At 40.1% G+C, this 19,281-nt stretch overlaps 1 protein-coding gene across 2 annotated transcripts in view; it reads right to left on the bottom strand.

The window, feature by feature from the left end:
• Positions 1-16,562, bottom strand: part of eya2 (EYA transcriptional coactivator and phosphatase 2) — a 43,573-nt gene extending 27,011 nt beyond the window's left edge. For both annotated transcript variants that reach the window (XM_033625524.2, XM_078169890.1), the window contains exons 1-3: positions 16,240-16,562; positions 1,581-1,660; positions 227-263 (exon numbers count right to left, since the gene is read on the bottom strand). The gene's annotated coding sequence lies outside the window, so the exon portion shown is untranslated. The remainder of the gene's footprint in view (positions 1-226; positions 264-1,580; positions 1,661-16,239) is intronic.
• Between the last annotated feature and the right edge of the window lie 2,719 nt (positions 16,563-19,281).

The raw sequence follows: 19,281 nt of genomic DNA, 5'->3' as shown, positions 1-19,281 counted from the left end.
GTCAAATAAACTTAAATAAATTAACAATCACACAGTTTGAGGCTAAACCACATCGATTTTAAAGGATGTGGCAGTTTCCTTGTGATTTCAATCAACAGACATTAATAGTGCATAGTTAGCTTTTATTTCTATTATTAAAAACACAGGACATACTTTGCAGTGCATGGCAAGAAGTAATGCAATTCCACTTCTTAAATTTCAGTCAGAAATGTAATGAAAAACTCACCTGCAGTAGGTAAGTTTGTAACAGATAATAAGAAGCCCTGTGAATGAGGCAAAAAGAGAACATTTAGCACTGAAACCAGTTAGAAAATGAACAATTATACAAAATAAAACTTGAATTAAATGGAGTTGTAATCCAGTGCTATTCACATATTAAGCAATACATTAAATGCAGAAAGTGCACCTTCAACTCCACCAAAAATATGGTAGGTTTTTAAAAAAGGCATTATTGTCTATTTAAAATAAAATACTGTATAACTGACTTACTTTATTAAAATTTTGAAAACATCTAAGTGCTACAAGTATATCAGTGTTTCAACAATCTTTAAGTTGGGCAGCATATCCATTAGGGGGAAAAAACTGATTCACTCAAATATGGCGATGTTGAATTTTTGTTATTTTTTTAATGCCTGTATCGATATATTTCAAATGTGGCGGTGGAATATGTTGATGCTTTTGTCATGGTAGTCTACAAGTAACATGCATCCATTAAAAACCCCCAAACAAAAACAAAAACAAAAAACAAATCTAGAGCGAGAAAACAGAAAATGGCAGACACTCTGAGGACACAGACCTTCACTTGCTCGAATAACAACTGGAATTTTGCCAGCCCAGCGTAAACTTCACAACAGAATCAGCAAACTTTAGGTTGCTGCCATTACACAGATTAGTCCCAGCCCGCTGTGGGGTCGGCGCTGGCTTAATTTGACTTGCTAAAGCTGCTACTAAAGCTCCCTTTTCAGAGCTTTCGCCTGCTCTCCCCCAACGAACAGTGTCCTAGTGCTTCACTGAAATAAAATTGTTTTAAAAAAGACCATAAAATAGGTATTTGTTTATTTAGCACTTTTCTATGCAGTATATGATGCTGCTGATACAAAAGTCAGATAGACTGACTCATGTGTTGTGCAAAGTTTCTGGAATTATGCCTCATGATTTACAGTCACTGTAGGTGTATAATTCAACTCTTGTCCATAGTCTAATGTTAAAGAATTGCAATAAATCGTAATATCAAATATCAAAACTTGTAGAATTGCATTATTTGAAAACCACGATACATATTGAATCAGTAGCCAAGTATCGTGGTAGTATTGAATCAGGAGATAAGCATATCGTCCAAGCCCTAATATCCATTATAATCAGGATATCATTGCTTGCCTTCATGAGAGAAGATCTTCTCACTCCCAAAGATGAGCGTGTGTAGTCCTGATAACTTAGCATTATGCAGGGTTTGTTTAAAGAGTATATAATTAAATTGGTAATTTCACATACAGACTGCATTATTGCAGTAACTCCAGTGAGCAGCCACTTTTCATCTAAAGCACTTTACTCTTTTTCCCTTTGTAGTTCTGCCCTCTCACCTGGCTCTGTAGAGAGAGCTTTATCCTCTTTATCCCGTCAAACTGCTGTTAGTCAGGTTCGTCTCGAGCCGTCAACTCTCCTGTGGAAACAATAGCAAACCCACACCATCAGGACACAGGTATGCAGGTGACTGACACATGGCAACGTGCCCCGGGCCCTGTTGCTGCAGGACGAGGAGGAGGAGGAGGAGGGGGTAGAAGCTATTTTCTCCATGCACACGGTTCAAGAGGTGAATAGAAAGAGAGAGAACAAGATGAATGTGGTATTGATGTGACGAGCGTGGTCATTAGAGACCGACAGTCAAATGATGAGTTACGGGAACCTGACAGGTAACATTGTTTCTGAGGAAAATGTTACAAAATGATCCATTAACGCTGACTCACTCTGCTGTTTGGCACCGATGCCATACGTGCTGTGTGTATGTGTGTGTGTACTTAAAATAATAAACCAGAAAAGGAGGACCAGAACAAGGCACTGATCCAAATTGTGTCAGCTCAGTTGAATTTCTCATGTATGTCAGGTAATGCAATGAGATAACAAAGCTTTAACAGGAAGACACAGGAGAGATTTTGCAATACAACTTCTACTGAGGTGGCTATCGCTTTTACTGTAATCCTCTGATTGTATTAGCATCACATTAACAAGACGTATGGAGGGATAATGGGGTGAGAGAGGAAAAAGAAGAAAGGGAGAAAGGAAGGGGAGGTCCCGACTCAGTAAACTGGAGGTCAAAGGATCAATGCCACATGAATTAGTCTGAGCCGGAAGCTGAATGAGGTCAGGCTGTTTGACAGCAGGTCCTAAAGCTAACTCACATAAGGTACCATCTGAAATTGTGTTGGGAAACTTTCAGGTAGAATCAGGTCATCTACTAACATTATAGCACCAAAAATATGTGGGCACTACCCACAGTGTACATTTGAGTTTTTTTATTTGGTGCTTTTAACTTCGTACAGCAGCCTGGGGAATGTCCTATATGGTGGCCAACAATGGCAAACGCGCACAAATTATTTCCATTATGAGAAACACCCTGCAGCATCAGAGAGGATGCCAATTCAAAAGCACGTACAAAAATCTGAAACAATTACAACAACAGAAACATGCTACAGAAAGCCAAGACAAATACATCAACAGCAACCACGCCACAAGCACAAAAATGATACAAAGTCAAAAACGCACAGACAAAATGCAACCGAAGAACACTGCATATCCAGTCAACACAATGAAAGTTCTCCAGGCCTGTAGGGGGAGTGCTAAGTAGGTTAGCGTGATTTTAACTTGACAGAGAGAGAAAGAGACGGGAAAAGAAAGTTTGTCATTGAACAAGATGAAACCTCGCGAGCACGGAAATGCCAAAAAATGCAGTTCCTTGAACGCCCACTTGAGACTGGCTCCAAAAGCTAGTCAATCCCCCTTGGCCCTGCATGTTAAAATGCCCTACTTTACAGCAGAATTAAACATGTTTACAGCCAGGTATGAAAAACTGTTTGGTCTCTAAAGCTAATTCCAACATTCATGACAACTGTACAGGGATGCATTCTTTTTACAACTCACCCAGTTACATTTTATTACGGCTTAAAGTTACACATAACTTTGGCTGTCTGCTGATAGTGTGCTCGGCTTCCTAGTAAGAGCCACCCCTCACTTTATCCACAGTGCCAGTGGTCGCTTGTAGCTCAAAAAAAAAAAAAACAAGATGGTGATGGCTGAAATGTTGACTGTGAGCTGTCTTGGGTGTGGCTTCAAAACAGGAGTCCACAAACTGATGGGTGACATCACCGTAGCTACGTCCATTATTTTTATAGTCAATGTTTTTGAAGTGAGGTACATATTCTTTTTCGCATTTGGCCTTTGACTTTGACTTTATTATAAAAAAGCAACAGAATACATAGCTTTTTTTGTAACCCCGCTTGAAAAACAAACACTCTCTTGTTTGGACCCTCTTTCTTAGTGCTCCCCCTAGAGGCCTGGAGAGCTTTGGTTGTGTCGACTGGATTCGCAGCATTTTTCGGCTGCATTCTTTCAAAATAGGTTTGTGTTTTTGACTCTGCATTGTTTCTGTATGTGCAACAAGTTTGCTGTCAATGTGTTTGGCTTTCTGCAGCATGCTTTCTCATTTGCAACACATGTTGTTGTATTTGTTTTAGATTTTCATATGTGTTTTACATTTGGCATTGTTTTCGGAGCTGCAACATGTTTCTCCTCATGGAAATGTTTCAGGCCATTGTGTTGCATTTGCATTTCTTCGTAGATATCTACTGTTTCAACTTGCACAAAAAGAATCAATGATAGTTTACTGACTTTGATGTGAAAAATTCTGACTGGCCCAGCACAGAGCAACAACGTCAAATCCATCCAAAACATTTGGGCTGAATTGTAAAGCCAAGTGCGAGCCAGGCCTTATCGCCAAACACCACTGATGCTCGTGTCTGAATGTGAGCAAAGCCTTGTAGCCAGCTTTCAAAATCATGTGGGAAGCATCCCCAGAAGAGTGTAGTCTAGTATAGCAGCACATTAATTCAAATAGTTTTGGAATAAGATGTTCAACAATCACATGCAGGGTGTAATGTTCCAGTGTCCACATGCTTTGTTCACATACATTACAGCCACTCATGTTTATTCGTGCTACACGACAGTGCACAACAGGCTGAACTACCTCTCCCTCTTTCTCTTTTCCCTCTGTCTCTTTCAGCTTCTGTCTGTCTCTTTGCCTCTGGGCCATTCCAATCTGGCAAAGCTGCAGCTAACTGCCTGACCCCTGACCTCGCTGACAACACCACGACAGAGACAGATGACAAACATGAATTACAAGGGCAGTGGGGTTTTACAGCGGGAGAGGATGAAGGTGAGGGGGAAAAGTAAAAGCTTTCTGAGAATTGCAACAATGTGCTGATCAATAGAAGCTTCACTGGCATCACAAAATCTGAGAAGACATTCACTATCCTCTGTGTTGTTCTCATGTCATTAACAGGAGTGTTTTATGACAGAATTGCAGAGAAAACAGGTCTCGTGTTGTGTCAGCTCCAGCTGATGGAGCCGCCCTCCTGGCTTTAAAAACACCCAAGACAGCTCGCAGTGTTTTCTGAGTAAATACGTATATTTCAACCACGAAGCAGCCACAAAGACTCTCAGGCCAAAAATCCACCTGCACATCTGTGTAACTGACCATAAAATAAACACAAATAAAACGGACCATAAATGTGACACTCAGGAGGTGATTTAGTGTTTGTCATGTTAATAACAGCCTTGTGTAAAAAGATGAGCACAAAACCAAGATACAAATTGGAGATATGTCTCATCTCATAAGTTCCAAGTTAAGATCACTCTGATTTTAACCAAAGCCTCAAATTAAGCAACAACTCATGTCTGTTTTTTCCAACTTCAACTGAATTTGAAATCTGGGCTTTAAATCTAAACCATGTGTTCGTGTTTATCATTTTTATTTTCCACTTCAGAAATGACCCTTCAGATCTCGCAGCCTCAGAGATCCTGATCTGACCTCTATCACAGGCAGAGTGCGAGGCTCCAGAGAGTAACGCTGATCCCGCAGCACAGAGGGAAAATGTGGAAAGTGCTGTTGTGCTTTGCATTTCCTATCACTTTCCAGGGAACAAACGTGAAAGCAACGCCTGTTCCGAGTCCTCTTGACTTCAGCTGCATCCCTGCAACAGTCTGTATGCACACACACGCATGTACACACAAAAACACAAAAAAACTGTGTGTGATAGGGAAGGCACTTCCTGGTTCAGGGTGAGGCCTGGGAGGAGGGCGCACAAGGCCATGGGAACTGCAGGACACCGGAGGAAGATGAGCGGAGCTCAGCAGAGATGTGGAGAGCCGAGGGCTGAAACTAAAGCTAAAACAAACCCAGCGGGGCCACAGGGGGCCACGGGGCCACAAGGCCAGTCCCACCAGCTTCACCTGGGTCCCAGGGTTCTGCTACACCACTGCTTCTTTCACGGATATCAAATTCTAGCCTTTGTGCTGATGGATTACATCACAGGATGGTGTATTGTGCTTTAAGTTGAAATGTCATTTGATACAGTTAAAGGAATACGCTGAGCTTATGCAAATTTACCTGCTGTTCAACTGAAATGTTGAGTAAAAAAAAAATAAGAGAGAGACACAAAACCGATTCAACTTGGTTCATTTATCAGGCCAGAGACATCTAAAGGAAAAAGTGTTTCTAGTTGTTCCAAATGACCTAAACAGCCCAGACGCCAAAAGAAAATGTTGGCTTTGTGCATATCTGCAAACCATGCATAACCTACATGTGTACTTTTCATACATATCAGCGTTTCTGAAGTACCATAACACATTAGCTGACTTTGTTATCAGGAGGTGGAGGGGATGGTGAATGATGTGACATTTAGGCAAAACACCTGCCAAGCCACAGACCACTGTTTGAGACCAACAAGGAAAAACAACGGTTGCTCTTTAGTGAGTCCTGCCTGTGTTTCCAGCAGCTTTTTAGCCGCCAGATGTTTTTAAGTGCACCATTGCTCTTTTTCCACAAGCTTTGTTTCCAGACATGATTGTGCCCCCAATTAAGCCAAGTCATATAGGGCTGCCCCCTAATAATCGACCAAACATTAGTCGACCAGAAAGGTCATTAGTCGGCAAGATTTCATTGGTCGCTTAGTCGCAGAAAAAAAAAAAAAAGTGAAATTCTATTAGGAGCTGCGCCTTGTCAAGTAAATCGGAGTGGACCATGTGGGAATTTAATTTGAAAGGACAGACACAGGAAGTGGCCACGCTCAGCAGTCAGACAGGAGTCATGCTGATTTACATGTCTGGTACCTGCGGTTATTCCACAGGCTAGTTAATAACATGTCGGGCAGGAAATCCAAAGTGTGGGATCATTTTGAGAAGGTGAAGGACAAACCCAAGGTGATATGTAAACTCATCTTCATTGGTCGACTACAAACATGACGTATCATCTGAAACATGGAAGTAGCTACATGCCCATTAGCCACTTAGCACAATCATTACTGCTTTGCTGACAGCGTCATTAACAGGCGGCTCGCTCAGTGTGTGACGTGCACTTGTAGATAAGATATAGGCCTATATTAATGAAGGTTCATTAGTACGGTTTGGTATTTCTCTGTAATGTAGCACAGTGTTAACAATGTTACTGATACTATTCTTTCTCACACCTTCAACTCAAACCATTGTGTTGCCCCGCCCAAAATATATTATCTAAATATTAAATTAACTACGTAAACATGCGGGCGACTAGTCAGCTAATGGGATTAAATGACAACTATAAAGACGAACAAGACGCAATGATCATTCAGGTGGGGTCACATGAAGTCGTACAAGGCACAGTACAACTCGTACAACTCCAGTGAAATATGTTCCTGTAAGCTCCTTCAACTGTTTCATTGCAATTAAGTCCTTCTTTGCCTCTTCTTACATCGTAGGCTGCAGCTTTATAATCATCCATGTTTGCCCATGTGGTTCTAGTAATCCATGGTTTCTGGTTGTGGAAAGATTTAATGGTAGTTTTAGGTCGTTTAGGCTTCTGTTGTTTTATGAATTAAAAGCAACCAAATTTAAAATAATCATTTGTCATAAACATTCAGAGTGTTGCACTGTTTTTTAAGTGATGAATTATTGGTGTGAAGGATAATTAAGAGATGGATTTTCATTTTCTTTTCTGCTAACCTGCCAAACCCTGCATGAAATGGCTGTCAGTTTCAGTACACAAAAATTGTCCCATACAGCGCTGCAAAGTTCAAAAGTAAACCACACAGGGCTTCCTTCTTTCACATAAAATTCAGTGACTTCTCAAGGATTTTCCAGGACAAATTCCCTTTAAATTCACACACAACATGGCATAGTTTGAGTAAGAGATCAAAGTTAATTACTGTGATCACACTGAGATTTTTTTTATAATAAGAACTAGCAGAGAGAGAGGCTTTACCTTGCAGACTGTATGAACATGCTGCTCTTAAGTAAAGCCAGAAAGAGGTTTAAAAATTAATTCATACCTACGTCAATAAAGCTTTTAGATGATGGCAGATAAAGCTAGAACTGGCCCTGGAATATGATGTGACCATGTGTGTTTTTGTACAGGTATTTTTAGCCCTTGATGTTAATTATCTTTTTTTCTTTGTTAGGTTTGTTTCCATAAATTTCCATAAATGCAGTCAGTCAATAAAGTTAATCTTGATCTTGATACTGAGTTTCTCAAATGTGGTACAGACAGTGACAGTAAGCAATATGAAAACAATTTCAGTTTCTGTTTCTTGCACAAAATAAATTCAAGCAGTTTTCAAAAACATTAAAGACCCATTTTCCCCCTCAAATTCTTAAACTTTCAAGGATTTCAAGGACCCATGGGAACCCTGCACACATGGCCAAGTAATGCAGCTAGTTTATGTGTACAATTTACACAGAGTAAAAATAAATATGATACAAACACATGATATTAAAAACATGCTGTTGAAGAGCAATTACCAAAATTACTTTGTATGATTTAAAATATGCCACTTTTTTTTTTTTTTTAAAGTCACAGCATTTGGTGAGTTTGACTGCCAAGATGAAACAGTTCCCAAACTTAACCTTGCTCTGTGAGCTTGAGTGATATTTATGAAGGTTTGAAGCAAGCAACAAACTGCATTTTAGGAATCTATCCTGACCACATGAAAATCAGTTTGACCTGGAGTCATCAGAGTCGACCTGCCTGCAGCTGAGTCACTCATCAATTTGTAACAACCGTGTGTACTTCATTAAGAGTTGCTGCTGGATGACACTGTTACACTTCACTGAATTTCCTGCGAAGGGCGTGTGCCGTTTTTTCTTATTTGCACTGATATAAATTATTCAAATATTATTCCAGGTGTCTTGTGTTTGTGTGTGTGTGTGTGTGTGTGTGTGTGTATATCTGGTATAGATGTGTGTTTACAGTGTCAATATGTGTGCTGTGTCAGTGTCTGTCTGAGTCTTGGTACCACATGTCAAAGTGTGGTCACACACAGTGCGGTGACCCTCCCGATGGTTTGACCTTTTATTGAAACGTTGCAGACAAGGTGACTTTCTGGTCTGTAGTCGCGCCATATGGGACCCCACCTGGAGCCCCTGGTTTGGACAGTCTGCCAAAAAGCCTGGGGCAAAGTTGGGGGTTGATTCACTGCTGCAGACAAACCCTCTCTCTCAGTTACTGATAAAAGACGCAGAACAAGGGCCCACTATTTGAGCCTGTGTGACACTATCAGGGGCTGTGTGGTGGAGATCGATGCCATCTGCCAGCTACTGCCCTCTTAAACAACCTTTGGCACACAGCTACTACTTATAGCATTATACTTTTTAAACTACATGTTGAAGAAGTGAAAACAAAGTTCTTTCAGACCCTGCAAACTCACGTCCTCATGAGCCTGATAAACCTTCAATAAACCACACACAGACTGCATATATTCTCACTAATCTGCCAATTCACATTCAAATAATCAAATACTGGAGTAATCACCAACTAATCTGATAATCGATTAATCAGTCTGAGTAATTTGTTTAAGGGAAAAAAGTTGAAATTCTCTGACTCCAGCGTCTTAAATGTGAATATATCCTGGTTTCTTTGCTCCTCTATGACATTCAGCTGATTATCTTTCCTCAAGACATTTGAGGATGTCATCTTGCCTTTTTTTTCTCGGCTGATCAACATTTTTTCACCATTTTCTAGCATTTTTATAGACTAAACAACTAAATGATGAATCAAGAAAATAATTGACAGAATAATCAACAATAAAAATAGTTAGTTGTAGCCTTAATCCCTTGACTGATGTTTTTCATCCATGCGCTGAGATATGAGATGATTATTTTCATCTTTTTATCAATTATTTTAAAGATTATTTTCTTGATTGATCATCAGTCTGTCTACTAGTCATTGTCTAATGTTAGAAAAAAATGAAAATGGTCAATTACACTTTCCCAAAGGCTGAGGTGAGGTCTTTTATTGGCTTTTTTTTTGTCTCATCAGCACCCCAAAATACAAAGATGGACACTGAATGCTGGTTCATTTTCTGCTAATCATTTTAGCACCACAAAGAGCAAGAAAATGTTTCTCAGAACTGCCATCCTATTGAGTACAATGCTAATCATCTGACCTGTCTTTAATAAAAGAAGCATATCAGTGAGAAATGTTTAAAGTCATGTTAAAGACGAACATATCTTCGGCTTATTTCAGAGACAGAGGCGCAGACATGCTGGTGGTCCTCTAACAGATGTTTAGGATTGATAATCTCAGCCCACCACGACCTCAGCAACCAAAGAATTCATTAAGAGGCATATACATTCCGAGTGTGTGGTGCTGGGTATCAGCTGGGTCAGGATGTTCTCATGCACTGATGGTACTTGTTCCTACAAAAACTAATGCACCAAAATTCGCACATATCACACGTAATCATGAGCCAGTCATTCCTGCATATTAACCAACATATTGTGGAAGGCTGCAATCACATGACCATTACTTTTTGCTCGCCTAAACCAAACCTCTGTAACTATGTTAGTTACATATCTGTATGTTGACGATGTAATGTAATTCTTGGGATGCTGATTCATAGGATATCATACGAACTGTCACATGATGATACATTGCCTGGGTAAATTACCATACTAGTACCAGTACCTTTAAAGTGATACAGACATCAATGAGTACTTCATTTGATATCTTTTTTTTCCTTCGTCATGTGATACCCATCATATGAATGGAAGCCTTTAGTTGCATATATGCCACCAGATGCCAAGGGTGTGTATAGCCATACTTTTGAATGCTTAGGTGGCATTTCAGCACAGACAGAACACTTGCAGTGATTGGTTGTGAGCAAAACCACACAAATAATCTTTTTTTTCATTATCTGGATACAGAAAGGATCAAATGCACGTATTGTTTGACTGGAGAAGTTCATCATATAGGATCACACTTTGGAAGAGAGTGAGTTTTGGTTGCCAGTAATGTCACTGCTGCATGTACGGACTGCAGTTGCACAATATATTGTTTTTTACCGTCAATGCGATGCCAACTTGTGCAATAAACCCATCCCTAATACAGTGATATTTCACTCAGGGATTTTTTTTTAATGTTAGTTGAAAGCTGCTTAAAATGTAGCTATAATTATGTTTTAATTGGTGCCTTTTGTGTTCAGTTCAGTGTTAAATTTGTTTAGTAAAAAAATGTTTAATATCTGTTTATTTATGGTAAAATAAATAATATTGTTATCGCAATATTCAACAAGTTTTATCACATATTTTCCTCATATTGTGCAGCCCTAACAGACTATAAAATACACTAGCTGTATTTTAATTAACGCCCTACTTGTGTTACTCTGTTGCTACAACCAAGTGATTTTGCACGACTTACATCAATTAACAAAACACTTCTGTTTAAACACAGATGAAGCTGTCGTTCAGCAAAAACAACTGAGCAACAGTGGTTTACTTTCGGCGCTGGGAAAAAAACGCTAATGTCAACAGCAACCTGTCCTGTTTTTGTTGACTCCACATACCAAGTGTGACATTTGCTGAGACGATAAAAAGCAAAAACGCAGGTGTAAGATGTTTCCACGCTGCTGCCACCTGTTTACTATCAGAGTGATCTCAGTGAGGCTTCACACAGACATACTCAGTGAATACTCACTCAGCTATTGTGTTTACATCATCAACCAGAAATTAGGGAAACTTGAGCGACCAGTTTAAAACCTGCGTAAGTGATTAATCCCTTTACTGACAGCTCCGACTCTCACAGGAGTCTGTGATGCTAATACTGAAGTTAAATTAAAAGTGAACGAACGGTTAAGTCACATAATGACTGGACTCCTTTGAAAGAAACAGAAGTCACTCTCCTAGAGGCTCTGATTAATCTCTGGCAGCAGTGAACCTGTTGCCGACTCTGTCTGCACTCTGTAACTTTACCTCCCAGACTTGGTGGCCTTTCTTTTCCACTTGACTAACTCCCTGCAACAAGACTGCTTTAACGCCAGAAGCTACCCCCTTCTGTCCCCCAGTAATCAAAACCTCTTTATCCAACAGTGCCAGCGTCTTTATCTCTGTTTTCCTCCCGCACACACTCCTTTCTAAATGACCTCTCGCAAAATCCAGCATTCTTTTTGACCTTCCTAATTCTTTCTTTCCTCCTCCTCGTTTCTTCCTTCACTACCCATATCCCTGCACTCGCACTCTAATAATATCCCTAATAATTTTCCCCCAGTAAAATTGCCAAATCCGAGAAGGACCACCTACCCCAAGGCCCAGACTCTGCCTCCCCCAGAACCAGTGCCCCGGGACGGGGGTCAAAGTGAGGGACAGCTGGCAGACCTCCCAGCAGCCTGGAGGAGCGGGTGTGGGGTTGGAGGACCGGGCTGACCCCAGTCAGATGGTGGTCTGGCTCCCAGGTAAAAAACATCTGGTCCAGTGATGGGAGGGTGGTCGCACACGCGCATTCAAAACTGACACACGCCTGACTGCATGAGTGCTCCTGCCTTCTCTAATGAACTCACACACACACACACACAAACGTACACACACACTCTCTGACTGGCTGCTTTATTAGTCATTAGCACAAAAAAGCTTTGCCCTCGATCAGTCTCCTCAGCAGATGACGGCTAGTGGCCGCCGTAGTTGCGAACAGCTGGCCAGACAGAGCTCGCTGGTAGCTGAAGCTCACAGGCTCTACAGACGGACCGAGGTCCAATTACTTCTTTACTGGTAGATTTACTGTGCAAGTGTGTGTGCGAGACAGAGAAAGTGAGAGAAAAGAGAAAGCACCAGAGTGATTTATGCCTTTTTGGAGAGATAAGAACGCAGGAAAAAAAAACATGAGGTGGGAAATTTTAAAATATGAGCAGACATTCAAAGATGGAAAATGGTGGGAAAGAAAAGTATATTCAGGAAAAGATTCAATGAAGAAAAACTCTGACACCTAAAAAAAAAAACACTCCCACAGCCACAGAGAATTATTAAATTCCCTTTTCAGTGGAAAGCACCCAAACCATTATTAAGCACGAAAATATGAAATATGGTCACTGCAGGCTAAATGCTGCGATGTGTGTGGCTTCTCCTTTCTCATGATGAGATAAGGGGAGCGGAGATAGCCAGAGAGACAGCTGTTGTCTGCTGACAGCCCAGGGTTTAATACACACACACACAGGCTACACACACATCAGCACGAGGCCTCCCCGGGTGCTCTCTGGGGCTTAAGGGAATTAAAAAGGGGAGTGAAGGGTGGGAGAGGGGAAGACATTTAGGGGGGGAGTGTGATTACTTTTCGAGCCTCGAACTCTTCGAGAGCCAACAGATCGACCAACAGTGCCACCAGCATCTTGTTCCAATCCTGAGCCTGGTTTCACTATATACTAAACATATTGACATGTACGCACACAGATCTCACAGCACACCGGACACACCACTTCTCAATGCATTATACCTGCAATCGAACCCCTCACACACACACGTGACAAACTATTTTGCAAACAATTCAGTGACTCCGTTATCTTAAAAATTTTCTCGTCTTTATTATATTGTCACCTTCTGCTTTAACGCTCAAAGAGCTCTCACAAAGGACAGCGGACAGCTTTCTTTTTATGCAGACAGCTGCACATATCAGGCTACATTCACAATTGCTTCTTCTGAAGTTGTATAAAGTTCAGAAGCAGTCCTTCCATGAGCTGAAACCTAAGACTCACTTAAGAGACGGAAATTTGTGATTTTTATTAACCTATAGTTTGACTTAGAAAACCTAGAGGACTAGACTTCAGTCCACGGAGACCCCTCAAGGGGATACGTAGACACAGTTACAGACAAAAACTAAAGAGGACAGTGACACTAGCTGCTCAGTGATGAGAAAATATACTAGAATAAAAAGAAAATGACGAGATAAATAAAAATACAAATGCAAACAAGTGCACTCTGGTAACATTGAGTGCTTACTTAAAGGCAGACGTTGTTTTAGGAAACTTTATGAGGTTGGTTAACTCTTTTGAGGTCTTTTCTACAGTGCTGGAATTATTCCTGTAGCTTTGTTTAAGTAATCTGTTTCTCACATTATCAAACTATTAAAAATAAAGTACACGGTGTTGGAATACAGTCATGGAAATTAAAATCAGCAGCTTACCACGTCACTTTGGATGGATGTCTGAATAAAAACACAAAGTCAGTCATAACTGAAAAAGACAAAAACTTTCCGGCCCCAAATATCCACAACACTCGCTTCACTGCAGCAAATGAAACTGTGCTAAATGACTTTTATATTAACACTGCATACCACTCATAAGTTTGGTTTGTTAGGGTGATAATTAATGAATTAATTTTAGTGTAAGAGGATGAATATGCAGCCCCTTGTTTGGTTGCATTTTTCAGTCCCTTTGGCTTGTGGGTAATAAGCAGGCTGCTGTTTCTCTTGTGTTGTCTTTAATTCTCATCAGTCTACTGCAAGACAGCGTAAATCCAGCATCACTATTTGACTCTAAGTTAACCTGTCTCCGCTTCACTACCACCTGTCCCCCATGAAACAACGGCAGGTAGGAGCAACATAAATAAAGTATGGTGACTTCAGTTATTTAAATAACCCAGAAATACAATGTGTACACTAAGGCTATAAGGGTCGCCCTGGTGTAACCTTGAGTTCACCAAGGCTGCTTGATTCCCAGAGAGTAAGAGAGGAAGAGGAGGAGAGCGATGCACAGAAGCTGGGAGACATCAAGAGCCGTGCGGCTGCGAAGAAATATAATGAAATTGGTGCAGATAAAGTCAGGAAGAGCAGAGCTTCCTATGAAAATATTTATCATTCCACAAACGTTTGGCTACAGAGGGCTTTGGAATTAATTTGTGTTTTCTTAAGAGGGGGTGCCTCGCGCTACAGGATGGGGAATTCTCCACAGCCCGGGACTTTTTTTTTTGGGCTGCCGCTTATTCACAATTTATTAGAGGTAGTAATAGGAACCATGAAGGCTGAGGAGAGAGAAGTGGAGAGGCTGAGAGGGACCCGGCCCAGCCATGGAGAGGGAGTCCAGAAATGGGGCCTAATGTTATTAAGAGAAGAACCGCAGTGTTAAATCAAACACGCCCGAGCACACACCTTCGGTATGTGGTCTGAGCCACCCTCCCCTCATCTCCCCCTCCTCCAACACCCCTCCATCGGGACTCTTGGATGTTATTTGTGGGGGTTAGAATACAGGTATATTAGGAGATTTACAATCCGTCACAGAGCTGAATCTGATACAGCGACTATCTAAAATAAGAATTTTTGGCTTGGTGTTACCCCTGCAGGTTTATTTCAGATAACTGACACTGACAAGCAAAGACATACATAAAATTAAGAAATGTGTGTGACATTTTGGGGGGCAGGTAAATTGGAAACGCATTTAATTCAAGTAAAACTTTGCAACAAAGATGATAGTCGTGAAAAAAGGTCTTTCTATGCAGACACAAAACCAACATTTCATAGTTCAAATCCGCAAATAGAAATTTAAATTTGAGATGTTACAATCCCACGTATTTCACTAATATTCCGTACATTTTAAACGCCATGACAAAAATTATTCCCATACAAGAAAATGTCACATTTCTTCACTTTAAATCTATTTATTTACATTATTTCCCAAAAACCAAAGGCACCCATTAAATCCTCGCGCCTCCAGCTGATAGACACGCTCAAAGGTGATTTAAACAGGATTGGAAAAACACAGTAAGTGAGTTTCTAAGTCTGGAGCCATGAAGGGGTCCTTGAAAAATATGAATACCAGCCTTTGAAAAATGCTTAGTGAGGCTCCCCTAATTTACTTAATGAGGGTCCCTGCATGGCTGCTGAGTGAGTGAGTGAGTGAGTGAGGGGGGGGTGTCAGTGATTTCAGTGTAATCTTCTGTACTTAAAGCCGAAAGCAGAAAAGTGTTGCAGCGGTTCAGCCAGCACCAAGAAAAACAAAGGGGGCTCAATGTGAAGAGAAGGTGGTCTCTCAGTGGACAAATAACTGATCTGTTTTGGAGGGTTTTTCTTTTTTTTTTTTTTCTGCTCTTATTAATGACTCTTAGAGTGAAATGAAAGGAATAAAAGAAAGCTGAATAGTAGAGTAGAAAAGGATGTGATGATATCAAGAACATTTCCAACTACAATGGAAATAAAACTAATTAATTTTACAATAATCTACCTTTTTCTGCATTAGTTTGTCTACACATGAATTTCACATGTGTTAGAGGCCTTTAAAATAAATTTCCCTTCTAGGATTTAGGTAATAATTAAATAAATATATGTCTTTGTTTTCTCAAGTTCTCACATTATATGAAAACACACCTTTTAAAACACCCATTATTAAATTATCCTAAGTGTAAAGCTAATTAGAGAGACCAGATGGAGTTCTTAAAATCAACTGGAAATATTAAATAATTTAATATTTGCTCTAATGTTTATTTTAATTACTTAGCATGCTTTGATATTTGATTTGAAGATAAATTTAATTAAAACTTACTGGGACGATAGGGGCCATTCTTCTGACCTAATGTGATGTTTATTTAGAAGATTATCTAAATTAAACACAGACACTGGAATAGAAATGTGTCCCCGGACAGAAATATGGACTCTTAAGGCTATTTTATAAATCCAAATCACTAACACACGATGTCATGGCCGTGCTGGATGCATAAAAACAAGCTGGAGCATTTCACACTCACCATTATTCACACAGAGGAACGCGCAGGACACAATCCGAGTATCAGTCAGAGCGCTTGTCTCTCCATGCCCAGAGGACTCCGCAGACTTCTCTCAAGTGTCCCGGCTAAATCAGTGACACCCAAAGTGAGCGCTCCCGGTGACTCTCAGTTCCTGAGAAGAAGATGAAGAAGAAGAAGAACAAGAAGAAGAGGCACGGGCTCTCTGTCGGTGTCGAGGCTCCAGGTGCTGACAGCTGACAGCTTTGTGCGCACACACTCACTCGCATCGATCTCACTCCTCTTCTTCTGCAGCTTCAGGAGCGTGTTTGCTTTCCCGGCGGTGGGGAAGTGATGTTAAGTAAATGAGCGAAGATTTTTGGTTCCTCCCCCTCCTCCTCCTCCTCCTCCTCCTCCTCCTGAGACTTGCGCGCGCCGCACGCAGCCCTGAATGTGTGTGTGTGTGTGTGTGTGTATGTGTGCGTCAGCGCGCGCTCCCTTATCTCAACCACTCCTCTCATTTATTCCCTCAGCACAACCGCTTCACTTCTTCTTCTTCTCCATCGCTATCTCCGCTTTAAATCTTTGTTTGGTCAAGAGCTCTTCTTCGCGTTTGTTTACACAACGACCCTAAAACTATTCAGTCCTCCTCTGTGAAGGAGCGGACCCTCTGTGTGCGCTCCTGATAGAGGGATTTGTTAGTTTGTGGTAAATAACTGCAGGCTATTGACAGTGTTATCAAGGCTGTTTACCTTTGACTGTGTGTAAGTGTGGATCTGTGTGTGGGGGAATTACTAACTAGAATTGCTCACTAGCTGACATAGCAGGTGCCAGGGTTTTTTTGGAGAGGGTGCCCGTTTTGATTCAGCACTGAAGGGGACACTTATGAAAGTAGGGGTTTGGGGTCAAATATTTATATTTCCTGCTTTGTGGTGAATTTTTAATGCACTAATTTGTGCTTTAAATGTAAAATGTAGGTTAAAACAAAAGTACTCGGCTGCTTTCATGTTTTTATTGAGGAGGACTAAAGCATATTTCTAAATATTGAGGGTCCCCTGCACAATGACTAGTTAACTGTAATGAAATTTCAAAACAAATGTAATTGTAACCAGTCAGAGTTGTAAGTAAATTACAGTTACTAAGGGACTGTTCTTTACTTATCAGAGGAGGGGGGGCAGGCTGGAGTGTTTTTTTTTCTTTTACCCTCTCTGAAGCTACAGATATTTTCCCTTGAGTCTCCCTGAGTGACTTGAAAACACATGACCCTCCCTCCACTATAGTTATTGCATTTTATAAAACTTCCCCTTGAACATTTAAAAAGTTAAAAGCTGAAATCCTGGAGTTGAAAAAGGCCTCGGTTTTTCACTTTTGTTGTATGGTTAGTTTGTGCAAACCGTTTGTTTTTGTCCATAAGCTCAGATTTGGTTATGTTTTTTCTGACAAAGTGTTCATTGCACGACATGTTCAAGGACTGTTGGAAATTTGAAAAACCAACATTAATTTTTGTTTTTACAGTTTCTGGCTATGATAAATAGTGTAATTTTGGTGATGCAGGTGGGTTTGGAAGGCGTGTTTTCTTTGAATCAAATACAAAATACAGCCATTTAAATTTGATTTGTATGCCCCTCCCCTAAGCCAAAAGAAAAACAGAAGTCCCTACTTTGTGCTTAAAAAATTATTGGGCATGCTTCAGCATTTTTGCACCACCCTCTTCCCTCTCATAAATAACAAACAGTCCCTAATTAAAATGTTGGTGATTACAAAGGCATTACGTCCGAATATATTCTTTCCAGTAAAAAGTTTATGTTGAATGTAACATTCATTCAGCTGCTTTGCATCCTTTTAGAAGGCCTGCTTTTGGTATAGCCTATCTCCGCACATTTTTCAGCTTTATTGCCCAGTTTAAAACATTTGTCAGAAAAGAAATCAGAGAGTAATCAAAGTTAATCAGTAACATTACTTTGATGAAGTAATTAAAATAGTTTCATTACTTGTTACATTTTGAAAGGGTAACTAATCAAAGGGTCAAAGGTCAACGTGAACTTAATTGTCGGTCAAACCATACAATAAGCAATTGCACAGTAGAATAAAATGAAATTACGTTTCTCCACACTCCAATGTGCTGGTTTGTAGCAAACAACATTTAACATAAAAAGTAGTGCACACAGACAGCAAGTTCACCTAAATACAATACTATATAACCTATTAAATTTCAAAAGTAACCTTCCCAACACTGCCCCTGTGAAAGATATGTACATACAATACTACACAGTAAAAACATGATGACTCCTGACAAGCAAAGCAACTTAATTGAAGTAAAACACACAGCAGATGTATTAAAAGTAATAGTACTCATGCAGAATGCCTCCTTTTAAAGTTATATTAATGTATGTTATTATTGAATTATTATTACTGATTAATTTAAAAGCAGTGTTTTAATGCTGTAGCTGTGGTGTGAAGATAACTGAACTAAAATGTAAATGAAGTGGAGTGGAAGGTGTACTGTTTCCCTAATCATATATATGCAAAAAAACAACATAAATTTAAAATTTGCATATGCCTCGAAGAGTACAGTGAACTAGATGTACTTTCCACTGCTGATTATTTATCGTTTGATCCAAAATAGATAAGCAAAAGATATCTCTTGAATATGGAAAACAAGCTGTACACTGTTTTAAATATCACAGTAGTGTAAAATGGATCCCAACCGTTTATCAAACCTCCACATCTATTAGATGATACATATCATATTTTTTGATTTGTGAACTCTAATCAGTCCACTCTTTAAAATCTGCTTGATATGATGGTGTCTTTTTAGTTTCAGCCCTAAAACCTGCTGTAATAGCTGTAAAATCATATTTAGACTCAGTTTCAAGACCCTTAATCATAACACTGACATCTCGACATTTGTGTTGTCCTTTTCCCAAATTACCCAGGCCTATATAAATGTTCTCGTTTCTTCCTGACATTTCTAGAATAAATTATCAGGCATCGAACCCATTTTTAAATTCTTAGGTTCTCATTTTCAACCCTGGGCCTGGAGCACATCACCTGCTCCTGGTTGTG

Source organism: Epinephelus lanceolatus, chromosome 1 (assembly GCF_041903045.1).
Source record: "Epinephelus lanceolatus isolate andai-2023 chromosome 1, ASM4190304v1, whole genome shotgun sequence".
NCBI classification, from domain to species: domain Eukaryota; kingdom Metazoa; phylum Chordata; class Actinopteri; order Perciformes; family Serranidae; genus Epinephelus; species Epinephelus lanceolatus.
Note: the sequence above shows the minus strand (reverse complement) of the source record. Positions and strands in the feature narration are given on the sequence as shown.